The sequence below is a fragment of the Parasteatoda tepidariorum genome, chromosome 11 (genome assembly GCF_982258835.1).
Source record: "Parasteatoda tepidariorum strain Cologne lab strain chromosome 11, Ptep-v5.0, whole genome shotgun sequence".
NCBI lineage: Eukaryota > Metazoa > Arthropoda > Arachnida > Araneae > Theridiidae > Parasteatoda > Parasteatoda tepidariorum.
The window spans coordinates 96,204,172-96,220,545 of NC_141765.1; the positions used below are offsets into that span (position 1 = coordinate 96,204,172).

At 29.7% G+C, this 16,374-nt stretch overlaps 1 protein-coding gene across 15 annotated transcripts in view; it reads right to left on the minus strand.

The window, feature by feature from the left end:
• Nucleotides 1-8,440: 8,440 nt before the first annotated feature.
• Nucleotides 8,441-16,374, minus strand: part of LOC147801933 (uncharacterized) — a 33,621-nt gene continuing 25,687 nt past the window's right edge. For all 15 annotated transcript variants that reach the window (XM_087155520.1, XM_087155522.1, XM_087155521.1 and 12 more), the window contains 3 exons: nucleotides 14,905-14,968; nucleotides 12,335-12,400; nucleotides 8,441-10,650 (listed from right to left, as the gene is read on the minus strand). The gene's annotated coding sequence lies outside the window, so the exon portion shown is untranslated. The remainder of the gene's footprint in view (nucleotides 10,651-12,334; nucleotides 12,401-14,904; nucleotides 14,969-16,374) is intronic.

A 16,374-nucleotide genomic window follows, 5' to 3' on the forward strand; every position in this document is an offset into this window, starting at 1 on the left:
CTAATTTTCCGGGATTTTTCCAGTTTTTATGCGTTATTTGAAATTTCACGAATAAAAGAAAATTATTTTTTATTTATAGGATCCTTTAATTTACTGAAAAACACAATAAATAAGCAATATAACGTAAAATAAACAAAAGGAATTTTTTTAAAAATTGACAGCAGCGGGGCTCGATCCCTTCCCCTCTCGCTCCAGGCGTAATTCTCAAGCACATGGTCTTAGCCGTTGGACCACGCTTATACGGCGATCGTGCTACTGCATAGCTTCAAGTACCCTCTCCCGGCTAGCTAAACAAGAGATTTAATGATCCATAGCGACCCCCCTAATTTATCTATAAAAAAGTTCCTTTGGTAGTTTGGTTCAGCTCATAGTGGCCAACTTTCGGCCCGAATTTAAAAATTATATCTTAATATTAAAGGGAGTTACGCGGTCTTGAAATTTGAAACTTTTTCCCGAAATTTTATTTTATTTTATTTTTTATTCCATTATGCGTTCTTTCGCAAAGAAAGACAATTAATTGTATACATAGGAAACCTTTGGTATTTTAAACTAACGTGAAAATATTCGAAAACAAGTTTAAATAAATAATATGATATAAGTAAACTAATTTTCCTGGATTTTTCGAGTTTTTAGCGTTATTTGAAGATTTCCGAATAAAAGAAAACTATTTTTTTTATATAGGATCCTTCAATTTATCGAAAATCTGAATAAATAAATAATATAACATAAAATAAACAAAAGAAGAAAAAAAAGAAAAATTTTTAGAAATTGACCACAGCCGGGGTTCGAACCGTTACCCCCTCGCTACATGCTTTTGTCACTAGCACATGGCCTTAGCCGTTGGAACACGCTTATACGTTGATCGAGCTACTACATAGCTTCAAGTACTCTCTCCCGAAAAGCAAAACAAAAGATTTAAGGAGCCATAACGACCCCCCTAAATTATCTATAAAAATATACTTTGGAGGGGTGTTTCGGCTTGTAGACGCACACCTTCGGTCCGAGTTTTAAAATTATAACTTAATAATAAAGGAAGTTAAGCGGTCTTGAAATTTGAAACTTTTTCCCGCCATTTTATTTTATTTTATTTTTTATTCCATTATGATTTCTTTCACAAAGAAATACAATGGATTTTATACATAGAACACCTTTCGTATGCTAAACTATCGTGAAAATATTGTAAAACGTGTTTAAAAAAATTTATATAATGTAAATAAACTAATTTTCCAGGATTTTTCCAGCTTTTAAGCGTTATTTGAAGATTTCCGAAAAAAAGAAGACTATTTTTTTATATAGGATCCTTTAATTTATCGAAAATCACAATAAATAAATAATATAACGTAAAATAAAGAAAAGGAAAAAAAAAGAAAAATTTTTAAAAATTGACCACAGCCGGGGTTCGATCCGTTACCCCCTCGCTACATGCGTATGTCACTAGCACATGGTCTCAGCCGTTGGACCACGCTTACACGGGGATCGAGCTACTGCATTGCTTCAAGTACCCTCTCCCGGTTAGCTAAACAAAAGATTTAAGGGGCCTCTGCGGAACCCCTAATTTATCTATGAAAAAGTTCCTTTGGTAGTTTGATTCAGCTCATGGAGGCCAACTTTCGGCCCGAATTTAATAATTATAGCTTAATATTAAAGGGAGTTACGCGGTCTTGAAATTTGAAACTTTTTCCCGCCATTTTATTTTATTTTATTTTTTATTCCATTATGCGTTCTTTCTCAAAGAAAGACAATTAATTGTATACATAGGAAACCTTTGGTGTTTTAAACTATCGTGAAAATATTTTAAAACAAGTTTAAATAAATAATATGATATAAGTAAACTAATTTTTCGGGATTTTTCCACTTTTTAAGCGTTATTTGAAATTTCACAAATAAAAGAAAATTATTTTTTATATATAGGATCCTTTAATTTATCGAAAAACACATTAAATAAGCAATATAACGTAAAATAAACAAAAGTAAATTTTTTAAAAATTGACAGCTGCGGGGCTCGATCCCTTCCCCTCTCGCTCCAGGCGTAATTCTCAAGCACATGGTCTTAGCCGTTGGACCACGCTTATACGCGATCGTCCTACTGCATAGCTTCAAGTACCCTCTCCCGATTAGCTAAACAAAAGATTTAAGGGGCCTCTGCGGAACCCCTAATTTATCTATAAAAAAGTTCCTTTGGTAGTTTGATTCCGCTCATAGAGGCAAACTTTCGGCCCGAATTTAAAAATTATAGCTTAATAATAAAGGGAGTTACGCGGTCTTGAAATTTGAACTTTTCACCGACATTTTATTTAAATTTTTTTCTAATTCCATTATGCGTTCTTTCGCAAAGAAAGACAATTGATTGTACACATAGAACACCTTTCGTATGCTAAACTATCGTGAAAATCTTGTAAAATGAGTTTCAAAAAGTTATATAATGTAAATAAACTAGTTTTCCGGGACTTTTCCTGTATTTAAGCGTTATTTGAAGATTCCCGAATAAAAGATAATTATTTTTTGTATATAGGATCCTTTAATATATCGAAGAACACTTTAAATAAGTAATATAATGAAAAATAAAGAAAAGAAAAAATTTTAAAAATTGTCCACAGACGGGGTTCGAACCCTTATTCCCTCGCTACATGCGTAAGTCAATAGCACATAGTCTTAGCCGTTGGACCACGCTTATACGGCGATTGTGCTACTACATAGCTTCAAGTACCCTCTCCCGGCTAGCTAAACAAGAGATTTAAGGAGCCATAGCGACCCCCCTAATTTATCTATAAAAATATACTTTGGAGGGGTGTTTCGGCTTGTAGAGGCCCACCTTCGGTCCGAGTTTTAAAATTATAACCTAATATTAAAGGGAGTTACGCGGTCTTGAAATTTGAAACTTTTTCCCGCCATTTTATTTTATTATATTTTTTATTCCATTATGCGTTCTTTCGCAAAGAAAGACAATTAATTGTATACATAGGAAACCTTTGGTGTTTTAAACTAACGTGAAAATATTCTAAAACAAGTTTAAATAAATAATATGATGTAAGTAAACTAATTTTTCGGGATTTTTCCTGTTTATAAGCGCTATTTGAAATTTCACGAATAATAGAAAATTATTTTTTATATATAGGATCCTTTAATTTACTGAAAAACACATTAAATAAGTAATATAACGTAAAATAAACAAAAGAGATTTTTTTTAAAATTGACCGAGGCGGGGTTCGAACCCTTTCCCTCTCGCTCCAGGCGTAATTCTCAAGCACATGGTCTTAGCCGTTGGACAACGCTTATACGGCGAGCGTGCTACTGCATAGTTTCAAGTACCCTTTCCCGGCTAGCTAAACAAGAGATTTAAGGAACCATAGCGACCCCCCTAATTTATCTATAAAAAAGTTCCTTTGGTAGTTTGGTTCAGCTCATAGTGGCCAACTTTCGGCCCGAATTTAAAAATTATAGCTTAATATTAAAGGGAGTTACGCGGTCTTGAAATTTGAAACTTTTTCCCGCCATTTTATTTTATTATATTTTTTATTCCATTATGCGTTCTTTCGCAAAGAAAGACAATTAATTGTATACATAGGAAACTTTTGGTGTTTTAAACTAACGTGAAAATATTCTAAAACAAGTTTAAATAAATAATATGATATAAGTAAACTAATTTTTCGGGATTTTTCCTGTTTATAAGCGCTATTTGAAATTTCACGAATAATAGAAAATTATTTTTTATATATAGGATCCTTTAATTTACTGAAAAACACATTAAATAAGTAATATAACGTAAAATAAACAATAGAGATTTTTTTAAAAATTGACCGAGGCGGGGTTCGAACCCTTTCCCTCTCGCTCCAGGCGTAATTCTCAAGCACATGGTCTTAGCCGTTGGACCACGCTTATACGGCGATCGTGCTACTGCATAGTTTCAAGTACCCTTTCCCGGCTAGCTAAACAAGAGATTTAAGGAACCATAGCGACCCCCCTAATTTATCTATAAAAAAGTTCCTTTGGTAGTTTGGTTCAGCTCATAGTGGCTAACTTTCGGCCCGAATTTAAAAATTATAGCTTAATATTAAAGGGAGTTACGCGGTCTTGAAATTTGAAACTTTTTCCCGCCATTTTATTTTATTATATTTTTTATTCCATTATGCGTTCTTTCGCAAAGAAAGACAATTAATTGTATACATAGGAAACTTTTGGTGTTTTAAACTAACGTGAAAATATTCTAAAACAAGTTTAAATAAATAATATGAGGTAAGTAAACTAATTTTTCGGGATTTTTCCTGTTTATAAGCGCTATTTGAAATTTCACGAATAATAGAAAATTATTTTTTATATATAGGATCCTTTAATTTAACACATTAAATAAGCGATATAACGTAACACGAAAAACACATTGAATAAGCAATATAACGTAAAATAAACAAAAGTAAATTTTTTAAAAATTGACAGCAGCGGGGCTCGATCCCTTCCCCTCTCGCTCCAGGCGTAATTCTCAGGCACATGGTCTTAGCCGTTGGACCACGCTTATACGGCGATCGTCCTACTGCATAGCTTCAAGTACCCTCTCCCGATTAGCTAAACAAAAGATTTAAGGGGCCTCTGCGGAACCCCTAATTTATCTATAAAAAAGTTCCTTTGGTAGTTTGATTCCGCTCATAGAGGCAAACTTTCGGCCCGAATTTAAAAATTATAGCTTAATAATAAAGGGAGTTACGCGGTCTTGAAATTTGAACTTTTCACCGACATTTTATTTAAATTTTTTTTTCATTTCATTATGCGTTCTTTCGCAGAGAAAGACAATTGATTGTACACATAGAACACCTTTCGTATGCTAAACTATCGTGAAAATATTGTAAAACGAGTTTAAAGAAATAATATAATGTAAATAAACTAATTTTCCGGGATTTTTCCAGTCTTTAAGCGTTATTTGAAGATTCCCGAATAAAAGAAAATTATTTCTTTTATATAGGATCCTTTAATATATCGAAGAACACTTTAAATAAATAATATAATGTAAAATAAACAAATGAAGAAAAAAAGACAATTTTTTAAAAATTGACCACAACCGGGGTTCGAACCCTTATTCCCTCGCTACATGCGTAAGTCACTAGCACATGGTCTTAGCCGTTGGACCACGCTTCTACGCGGATCGTGCTACTACATAGCTTGTAGTATCCACTCCCGGTTAGACTAACCGGGAGTTGGTGAATTAAGCTAAATATTCGCGGTGCTGGCATGTGAAGCGTGGCGCAGTCGGTAGCACTGTTGGGAAGTTAGATTTGCAGTCCTGGTGGCCCGGGTGCGAAACCCTGCGAGGGTCGAATTACTATTTTTACGTATTATTTTTTTAATATATTTTTCAAAATTTTAACGTGAATAAAGTGTTCTATATATGAAAATTACTCTTTTTTCCTTAGGAAATAGCGAATAATAGCTAATAAACGGATATATTTCGGATAATTTTTATTTACTTATTTATTTCAATTTGTATTATTTTTTTAAAATTCTTTTTCAATATTTTTAAGTGAATAAAGTTAGCTAATAAATAGCTAAGTTTACTACGTTTTAATTTATGACATAAAGATAGTATTTTGGCAGACAATTACCGATGCAACTTCCGAAGGTCAAATATACTTCGTTATGAAACTCCAATCAATGAATCTGATTTCAGTAAAAATCTCAGAACCGTACTTTATATTTAGGAAAATGTATCTACCGAGTTGTTTATGAATTACGTTTCTTTGCATTTTACCTCATTAACGCTGAAAGCAATGATTCTCAACCTTTTTTTTGTGACGGCGCACTTTTAACGATTTCGAAATTTGACGGCACACAATGAAAAAAATTAGTTTAAAAGTTATTTACTTAACTATAATACACTGTGTTAAATAGTTTGTGATAATAATTTTGAATGTGAAATAAAGTTCTACAAAAGCACATGTATTAAGGGATTAATTATTTCTTTCGACTAATTTTTTATTAGTTAGTAACAGTTACTTATGTTTTTTGCTAGTTATTTTGTTTGCTTGTTTTCTATAGCTAGTTTTTTTGCTGATTATTAATTCTTGTAAACTAGTGTTTTTGCTGATTATTAATTGTTAGTTTATTTTTTGTTAGTTTTTTTTGTAACTTTTAATTGCATAGCTTACTTTAATGATTAGCTTTTATTTAATATTTAGCTTGCTTTCCTTTGATAATTAATAATTTCAATGATCATTAAATTTCCTACTTATTTCAACATTTTTTAAAATTGTCAACGACAATTTAAACACTTCCTTCTTATTTTAAGATTGTCAGAGACAAGACAATCGCTGACAAAGATGTTCCCGCGGTTAAAGAGTGGATATATATATATATACACTTTTCTTTAATTTAAACTTTACTCGTAATTAAAAAAGCATTATAATTTTTACTGTATCATTTCTAATATTTGGCGGCACATTTTAAGAATTTGGCGGCACACAAAAGTGCCGCGGCACAGTGGTTGAGAATCACTGGCTTAAAGTGTGCAACGCCCCAAATTATATACTTTTATAGTTTCCTGCATTGTTTAAGGGGAAAAAATCATGATTTCGTCGGATATATTTTCTGAAGGTGTCTCGAGTCAGTCGACTGAATCGATTTTGAAGGACATCTATTTGAGTTTCGTCTTGCAAGACTACTACTCCACGGTGGACCTAGAGATCGTTGAATGGACTTGTACTGCACGATAACTACCAGGACACGAACTAAGCATACGAGGCTACGGAGGAGCAGAAGCGAAATGCCCAGATGAGCAGCCTCGATGAGTTCTGGAAAATGCACAAGAAATCCTTGGAAGATCCGGATGCCTTTTGGAGCGAGGCCTCGGAATCTTATTTATATTGGAAAATTCCGGTTCCGAACCAAAATGTCTGCAGGTACAATTTCGATGACAATAAGGGAAGGATTTTTATCGAAAGAATGAAGGGAGCGATGGCCAATATCTGCTACAATGCACTGCACAGTGGACCAGCATCCAAGGTTTCGTGGCCAAATTTAGTATTTTGAAAAAGATTGTTTAAAAATTTGGGGGTTCTTATGTGCAGGTAAATTGAATTCATAGTTGAAATACACTAAAAATACCCAGAAAAAAAATGGCGGCTAAAATATGTCGAGCAAAAATAAAAGAAATAATATAGTACGTTTAAATAATTAAATATAGCAATGAAAATATAATTTTCGTAATTTTACATTAAAAATGAAAAGCAAATTATATTTTCGAAGTAATATTACAAAATAACGCGAAAGTATGAAAAAAAAAACATAATTTTTGTTTTTTGGTATATTTAGTCCACCTTTGTAATACGGGCAAAATGGGGTAGGTTTTTTCGAAAGAAGAAACATCAAAGAAGACAACAACAAAAAGTTTTTGCTAATTACCTCGTGGAACTTTTTGGAACTAAGTATCGAAAGTCATTCAAACATTGTAAAATGTCAAATGATAAGATATAAACTATAAGTTTGTCAAGAGTATTAACTAATCCAACAAATTGAAAAATAATAATTATTGCTGTTAACCAATATTAATTTATTAATATTGGTTAACAACAACACAGTATTTATATTATTCATATTGAGGTCGGAGTCCTTTATCTCTCCCAATTTTTAGATGTTATCGCAAAAAAAAATGTTAAAATATTTAAAAATAATAAAATATTTTAAAAATAGTCTTTATAGAGTAAAACGTTAGCTGTTATTTTTATTAACTTTAATTATAAAGTAGGGGGTTCTGCTGAAAGCAGGTTAATTATTTAGGGTTCTGTAGTTGAAAAATATTGGGAACCGCTGATCTAAAGCAAACAAAGATTTACTATTACCTTTGAGCTATCAACTTATAAGTTTGCATCGCACGCTTGAAGAGAATAGTCTACAATTAATTAAAACCTTGTCTTTCATGTTTACCAGACGAACAATGTGGGTTAACACCTCAAAAATAACATTCGCAGAGGCTTACACTTAAAATAGACTTCAGCTATGTTAATGCTTGACATCAGTAATGCGTGTCATAGAGTTTGGCGCAATGGAATATTTTACAAACTGATTGAGTTAAAATTCCCACCAGGAATAACTAAGTTTATATATTTATTAAATTTTTAAATAAGAAAAAAAAAAGTTTCATTTCTGCTATAGATTTTATTGGTATAGACTAAAAGTTAAACGTTTTGTAACTGTAACAGAAATTGAAAGTTTTTTTAGAAATAAATTTGCAAAACTTGTATTAAAAAGAGTGAGATAAAGAAGCGAGCATCAAGATAAAACGTTTGGTAATTTATGGAATATATTAACACTTTAAATTCAGTCATTGAATATGAAGCAAAAAAAAGGTTTTTTTTTCACAAAGAAATGATTCACAAAGAAAAACATTAGTCGTAAAATTACGGAAAAAAATTCGATTAACATCTCCTCATGTTTGTACAAGAAAATAAATGCTTTATACTGTAAGACAAATAATATGTTTTTATTGTAATTCTTCAAAAATTACATTAAAAGAAAATTAGACAAAAAGAAGCAAACTAATAAAACACAACTGGTTATTCACAAGAAAAGCAAACATTAGCATTGAAGTACAGATTGGCACTATTTTTTAAACATAACAACAGAAATTTAAAGAACATTTAATGGAATGATTTTTTCTTTGAAGAATATTTGTTTTGTGATAGCGAGAAACAAAGATGACTCCCCCCCCCCCAAAAAAAAATCAAGAGGGTTAGTTAGTAGACAAAGTAAAGGAATTACATCTAAAAGAGTGTCTAAGGAATTATTTCTTTATACAGAAAAATCTTTAACACTATCATTGAAATGCGAGACTTAGCATCATTCCACATATTTTTAAATCTACCAATTAGACAAGCCAATATTTGCTTAGAGCAAAATAATCTTAAAAAGTTTTAAAATAATTTTTAGTAGCAAGCACTTAAACTCCCAAAAATATGTAGTATTTATTATTTGTAGTAAAAAAAAAAGACATTTTATAGAGCATTAGAACTAATAATAATTTTTTTTTTTATCAATTTTGGTTTGCTTAGCTTCTGACATTGCAACCTCTCTCTCTCTCAAAAAGAAATAATATAAAAAGTTAATAGTTCTTGCTTTCTCAAAAATTTCTTAGCTGCAGTTTTCCTTGTTTACACTCGCAAGTTTAATAAATACTCCCCTGGTATTTTGTTGCTCTGTAATTTAAAAAGTAACTTATTAAAAACGTTGAGTACTTCTGACTTTTCATAATTTGATCCAATTTAAGAGCTCATTTAATCATTCATGAGTTATTTTAATAGAAATGTATGTATATATAGAACTTTATACCTAGAATGACAGGAGGGGCCACAATGGTCCCTTAGGTATTTTGGTAAGCACCCCATTATCTCAGGAAAGTTTGGGTATAAGGTACTCTATGGTAAGCATAAAGCACCCCAGTTTCATGAAGAAAAAAAATCAAAAGTATTTCAATATATATATAATTATTATTCATAGAGAAAAGGAAATACAGTTGTCTAATAAACTAATATTTATGTATAATTGAAAACTCAGTGTTCCATTTAATCAACCAATTTTAATGAAATACCATAGAATCTTGATGATCAAACTTATGCTCCTTGTTCTATTGATTGTAATATGATTCTTACCTAACAATGACTTAGATTTTCTTAGTTGCCTTTGGCAAAATATTAAAGCTTTGAAGGCATTTTGTACCTGTAAAATATTTCTTCTGTATTTTTATCTAATTGTATTTACAACCTATAACCTTTTAAAGCTATATTTATTTATTATACTTTATTTCTCTTCTCTGCTATTATTACATAGATATTGATTATTATGCAAAATTAGATGTGTAAAACATTTAATAATAAACATATTTAAAGCGTTATGTAACTACATTTGCAATTATAAAGTAACAAATAATTTACATTCGCCTTCATAATATGTTTTACATTAAACCATACCAGTCAAAAAATGCAATAAAAATAATTCATACAAAATTGTAAAACATTAAAAATTAACTTTTCACATAGTTGTTAAATATTTGGGTAATAAACAGATAATAAAAGTTTTTATAATAACTAATCATGAAACAGGATTTTTTTTTTTAAAAAAAAAGGTTGTCGATGAAGTTTCAACAGTGACCAAACAAAACTATCAGATTTCAATTTCATCCCAACAGTATTAGGAATTATAAAAACAAAGTTGTAAATGAAGTTCTAATGATAACTGAACAAAATGATCAGGTTTCAATTTTGTCCCAACAGAATAGGCAACAGAATAATAAAATCAACAATAATAAACTTAACATTTAATAATGGCAATTAAATTTAAAAAATCACACAATAAAAATTCTGTAATTTAAATTTTTTACAAGAGTCAAAAAATTGGAACTTGTGATCGTGGAAAATTCAATATCCATTGGCATTCCCTGTTCTAACAATAATCTTACAACACATTGAAAACTGTATATAAATATGTATATATATATGTGTGTTGTTGTGTTTTCTTTTTTTAAAAAAAAGGTTGCAAGCACATTTTTTCTTCAGTTCTTGTAGGCAGAACAAATAAAGGAAGTCGTCTAAACTAAATAATGGTGTAATAAGCTCAATGCTTCAGCTACTCTGATTCTCACATCTGGGGATTGATCTTTCAACAGTACTAGAAGAGCTGAAAATAAACAAAATGTAAATTTAAGGTGCTTGAATCAACACAGAGACATTGGAAAATGGTTACACTTTCAAGTAATTCAGTAGTTTTGAGTTTTTTGTAGCAGTTGTGGGGATATATTTATCGATAATGTAAACCTTCATCTATCAAAAAGGAACCCCAACAAAGAATTGAGTCTTATACACTAGTGAATTGGAATTGTATTTTTGTAGTGGTTGATACACTACAGTACTCCCCCACCAGAATTATATATGTGATAGAATTCAATGAGCGGATACCCCTGGTTGATTCATCGCTATTACGTGAGAAGCCGGGAGAGCTGTATTAAGATCATCGTACTTTTTGAGTGCTGATCGTAAGAGCTGTATTAAGTTCACGGTCGTGGTCCCTTCTGTGTTGCCATTAGCAGTCAGGCCAAAGACGTGTATGATCGAGACTAAGTAGCAACAGCTCGAGGAGGAAGAGAATGTCACAGTCACAAGTAGCAAGTCAACTGTTCAATGTGAATCATCCATCGAAGTAGGCATGTTTGTATTGAAGTGGTAGTTTCTCTCAAGGTAGGCAGGTTGACATCACGCCCGGGTCACAAACGTGGGAATAGTAGTTATCGACAATGTAAATCTTCATCTATGCAGAGGTACCCCAACATAGAATCCAGTTAACATGTTTTATATACCAGTAAATTGGAATTGCATTTTTGTAGTGGTAGATACATTACAGAAGTGGTTATACTGTTCACCATAGCATCCTGTGAGTGTGGCATCCACCATTTCAAGTCTAAAATTAATTTTTAACATAACATGCCATTCGCACGAAACTTTATTTCTGCTCTAATACAAATTGGTTAGTAACTTAAAGTGTTTGAATCAACACAGAGACATAAAAAAATGATTACACTTTTAAGTAATTAAGTAGTTTTAAGCCACTTTTTTAAATTTTTTGTAGCAGTGGTCATCAAACTGTTTGCCATGGTATCCTGTGAAAGTGGCGTGGCACACTGTATGGTATCAAGTCCAAAATTAATTCTTAACAGAACATGCCATTCGTATAAAACTTTATTTTTGCTCTAACACAAACTGGTGAGTTACTTATATGCAATCGGAGATGCACTCTTTTTCTTAGAAGACTTTACATTCAATTCAAACGCTCTCTGGTTAATTAGTTAAATGCAATTTGAGGCTCACATCTTGTAATCTTTTTATTAATAATCTTGAATGTTGGCACTGACTATTTCATTCAAACTTATTTTTTATTAAGGATTTGTACCAAAATTGAAGAGAAAAAAAATATCTAAAATATACCTTGTGTAAATTACAAAACATAATCATTGATGCCGATTGCTCCACTTTTTGCAAATAAGGCACAAAGGGATTAAAAATAAAAAACAACACTTAAAGGAATAGAATTAATCTTGTTCATCATTAAAAGGTTCATCACAATATAACTTTAAGTGCTTTTCCACTTTGATTTATTATTTAAAATGTAACTTACTCATTTTGTCTTTTTCTGAATTTGTAAATTAGTTTCATTTTTTGATTAGATCTCTAAATAGCTTTTAAGAAATTTAGATAAATCAATAATTAGAACTAAAAACATTGGGAGTTAGCTTCTCCGCAATCATTCCGCGAAGTACAAACTAAATTTCAAATAAACATCAATCAATAATGATAGTGAGAATGCATACCAGAACAGGCCCTTTCTTTTGGAATCAAGTTATGCTTTTCAGGCGGAAGGTTCCCAAGAATATAACCTAAATATTAGAAAAGAAAAAAAATATTAGAATTGATAGAAGAGAATTATGGTTTTATAATTATATGTATTTTCAAAATAGCTAAACTTTTCAAAAATAGCTAAAGAGGTGTGGGGTTAGAAAAGAAACCTAAACCAGGTTTATTTTGTAAATAAACAGTCAATTCATGGTAATTTTTTTAAAATATATATTTAAGTGAGAATAAAATTGTTGAATCAACTATTTGAATTGATAGTGAGGAAATTAATTATTTACTATTTTAAAAATATTAAGCTATCATCTCGAGCAGTTGCGTAGTTAGAGAGGCATCTGTCCCTGCGTGCAAGAGAGTCATATTTGTGATTATTCAAAATTCATTACAAATGAATTCCAGAATAAAATTAATTTTGATATTTTTCATCTCATACATAAGACTACTCCAAAGGTCTCTTTTTTGTAAGCATAAGCTTATAATTTAATATTTTTATTTAATTAGTAACACGTGAAAATTCTATTCTAACTTTTCAATGGCAATTTTTTTGGATTTACGAAGTAAAATTTTGCTTTCCTTTGGATAACTATTTAAAAAATTGCTCAATTTTATCCAAAAAATTTATTTGTAAGGAAATTTATTCTTATAAATTTCCTTACAAATGATTTATATATGAAAAATGAACAGTTTTTCTAACATTTTTCATACATAAATCAGGCATAATTCACACAATGAATTGTAATAGTCTGAAGAAAATTCTCATAAATTGGACCACTGGTTTGTTAGATATCATAAAACATTTAATAAAACTGTTTAAAACTTACAAAAACTGTATAAAACAAATAAAAGTATTCTGAAACAGAGATTTACTTCCACATGAGTTTCATTTTATTTGATGAGTGATGTTTGTGAGAAATGAATTTCTTGTTGTGAACGATTTTCATACTACAGTTTAAACTATAAACTTCAGTTCATATAACAAATAATTCATACTTCAGTTTCATACAACAAAAATAATTTTTCAGTATGTTTTTATAAGCATTCTAATATTTTCAGACTTTGATATTTAAATTATTCTGCTTGTTTTATCTTGTTTTATTTAAAATTATACTACACAATTCAGTTTTTACAAAACCCTAAACCATAACCCAAATCCTAACTCTGTAAACCCATGGCAGTGGCATCTCTTAATTTGAACAGGGTGCGTAGCCAAATCTTTGAATCAAAAATAAGCACTTTTTAAAAACTTTTCAAGCACTTTACAAAAATTTTCAAGCACTCAAAAAATTCATATTGAGTCAATGATATTATTGAAAAACAAAAATTTTTCATGAACAGTTTTAGCATTAAAAAAACCCCAAAAGAAACAGACGTAAATCGAAACAATCAGTACTTTCCCACAACACCGAGTGAATTCAACTTGACTCTGAACAAAAGTACCCTTACTTCCTACATCAAAAAAGTGTTAGAAGTAAAATAAAATAAACAAGAATAAAATTAAAATAAATTAAAAAGAAAAAATTTAATAAGGATCTGATTTAAAACAGAATTGCCAAAAAATATTATGTGGCTTTTTAAATGTCAGTAAAAAATTTAAATTTAATTTCAAAAGTTTAATGAACGAAGAAAGACAAATTCTCTATCCACTTTTTCTGTTAACATTTAATTTTTTTTAATTAAAAGTCAACTGTAATATTATTCAGCCATTTTTGCATTCCTTTTAACTTTATTTATATTTTCTTTTTTTTCCCATCTGGATATTTTTTTACAAGTACAAGTACACAAGTTATCGAATAAATTTGGTAATTTTACTTTCTCACTTTTAAATGAGAATTTTTTTCTTTCTCTTTTATTTTAAAAACTAAGTAATTCAGAGAATTTTCTTCTTTTATCTAGTATTTTTTATGCTTTAAATATATTTAATTTCAACTTAAGATTTTTCACATATTTCTTCTTCTTTTTGTTTTAGATAACATATCGCTAAGAGCTTCTGAAATGTTTTAGTCATTATGTAATAAGTGTATCATAGCATTTCTGCATAGGCACGAAGTTTAAAAAGTTATCTTTTGCACTTTACAAACAAACAATATTCATATCCCACTATACTCTCTTACATTTGTATTGCACTAGCTAAGTTTTTGTGCTAACTGAAAAAAAACTCTTAGAAATATAAAAACATTTAAGGGAATAAATTTAGTTTCTTTATTTTGATATGATAGACTTTACTAATGTTTCTAAGTGATTTCTAAAAATTGCAACAAAAATATAAGTCAACTCCAAGATAACCCTATCAATTCCATAGTGTTTTTGTTGCACACAAAATGAGAATCACATGTTTATTAAAATGTGAATCATTATCTAAATAATGTATAAGACATGCATAGAATTTATGGCATTCTGTACACATCCAACAATATTTTCAATTTCAGACTTGCTTAGTTTTTTGTAGCTGGAATGCACCTAAAATTTAAAAGAAATGAAACATATTCATTTGTCCCCTTCAATGAGATCTGAAGTATAAAAGACCCCTTACTTTTGGTGAATTATTAATTTTTGTAAGCACTTTCATCATCATGGTAGGGGCAATTGCATCAAAACTAAAAAAAAAGTAAAAAGTATTTTAAAAACAGATTATTAATAACAAGAAAAACACAAAGCTTAACAACAAAATGTTTTGAATTAACATTTTCCAATTACACAAAATAAATTAAATACTTATATAAAATAAGTATTTACAAAATAAACAGTGAATCGTTTTACTAAAACTTTTTCTTTTGTACTTATAACTGTATTAATTTAGAAAAAGCCCACTTTTATCAAATAGGGAAGCAATCATTCGATGCTAGTAGACACTATCTTCTAATTTTTAAATGTATATTTGTGTAATTATGAATATGCTCAGGGTTTAAAAAATAAATAAACACAAAAATATCTACTAGTTAGCGTTTACGAAGCTTAATTCAGCACAATTTTAAGATGCACATGCAGCTTAATTCTTCACAGGTATGTAATGTTAATAAAATTATGCATGAATTTATAATTAAATAAAAAAAGTAACATTTAGATATCGGTACTATATTGAAAATTAAAACTTATAGTTCAATATAAAATTGTTCCAATGTTGCAACTTAAAGTTAAATTAGTCTCTCTAGCATCCTATACTTGAAGCACTAAAAACTTTCCCTCACAAAATTACAGATTTAAGTTTACATTATAAAGAGAGAAAGTTAGTTTCATGAAAGCTAGAAAAAAATGAAATTCCTCTTTGTTTATTTTTTGGAAAGATTTGCTGTTTATGAAAGAACAAAATGTTCAGCATTTATTTAATTTTGATGATGATTTAATTTCCATAAAAACAATACAGTATTTCCATACAAGAATACGGTCGTTTCAATCAAATTGTTTTGGTTTTTTATTAATTCCTTCTAAAATTACGCAAAAAGTAGAAAAAATTATCGTAGATAGTTGCAAACAATAAAATTTCATAGCTCTAGAAAATTTGGTTTTAAGCAGATTATTACAGATATTCTCAAAAGCCATAATTTTTTTCCCCTTCAGATTTATGATTTTTGATTTATGCAGATTTTTTTTCGTGGGTTAACCTAGAATACCACCCACGTTTAGCCTGTCAGCAGCACAGCTTGGATTGAACAAATCCAAAACTAGAAAATATTTTTTTATATTATAAAGCTAGAAAATACGTGTCAAAAATACATTACAGAAATTTGCATGACATAATAACAACTTATTAAAAAAGAATCAAATTTTTGAAAAGGGAAAAAAATAATAATACAAAATATAACTTAAAAGTTAAGCTTTTATTTACGTTTTTTCTTTTGAAGAACAAGTAAGAACTTTTAACAGTGCTTAATTTCCATGATGCAAAATTATACTCTATTAAGCACATTTAAGGTACGTATGAACTCTAAAGAAAAGGGAAATTCAATTCAAGGAAAAATCCACAAAGTTTCTTGTTCTGCAGCTCCACAGCAGATACTAAATC